The sequence below is a fragment of the Crocuta crocuta genome, unplaced genomic scaffold, assembly GCF_008692635.1.
Source record: "Crocuta crocuta isolate KB4526 unplaced genomic scaffold, BGI_CrCroc_1.0 scaffold944, whole genome shotgun sequence".
In the NCBI taxonomy this organism is placed as follows: Eukaryota; Metazoa; Chordata; class Mammalia; order Carnivora; family Hyaenidae; genus Crocuta; species Crocuta crocuta.
In genome coordinates, this window is record NW_027528243.1 from 670522 (window position 1) to 671434 (window position 913).

The following is a 913-nucleotide window of genomic DNA, read 5'->3' on the forward strand; positions in this document are numbered from 1 at the left end:
GGGAACGATGTTGTGTAAGGGTCTGTACTTATAACTAGTAGATAAACAAGTCCTGAAGATCTGATATACAATATAGTGATTATAGATAACAAAACTGTATCTTAAACATTAAACTTGCCAAGAGACTAGGTTGTTTTTTTTTTAAATGTTTATTTATTTGAGAGAGAGAGAGAGAGAGGGAGAGAGAGAGCAGAGAAAGAGAGAATCCCAACTGGGCTCCGCACTGTCGGACACAGGGCTCAACCCCATGAATCGTGAGATCGTGATGAGCCAAAACCAAGAGTCGGATGCTTAACCGCCTGAGCCATCCAGGGGCCCCTAAGAGACTAGATCTTAATTGTTCCCACCGCTAGAAGAAATGATGATGATCATTTCTGTAATAGCAGAAATGCTGTAATACCAATCATACTACACTATAAATGTATCATTTCAGTGTGTTGTATACCTTAAACTTACATGGTGCTATGTGTCATCTCATATATGTTATTTTTTATATATAAAAGGTGGGTAAGGGGCACCTACCTGGCTGGCTCAAATGGAGCAAGGGACTCTTAATCTTGGGGTTGTGAGTTTGAGCCCCATGTTGGGTATGGAGATTACTTAAAAATAAAATCTTTAATTAAAAAAAATTTAAAAATGTTTAAAAAGTGGAGGAAATGATTTTAGGGATGGCTGGAGGATTTATAATTTTCATTTATCACAGTCCAATGTCCTTCCTGCTATGCCTCAGTATTCCCCTGGACAAGAGATTGAGGGAAGCCCTGCCTCACACAGAGGGTAAAACATTATGTGCAGCTTAAAACTTCAAGCAGTGATACAGCTTGAAAATATAAATGCTGTCAAACAGATTGGATGCTAAGATGGGCTATTAGGTGGGATGTTGAGATTGTTGAGGAAAAGCAGCCCCACCCCC

General features: G+C 39.4%; 1 protein-coding gene across 1 annotated transcript in view; it reads right to left on the minus strand.

The window, feature by feature from the left end:
* PGRMC1 (progesterone receptor membrane component 1) overlaps window positions 1-913 on the minus strand; it is a 94109-nt gene that overhangs the window by 9896 nt on the left and 83300 nt on the right. The window lies entirely within an intron of this gene.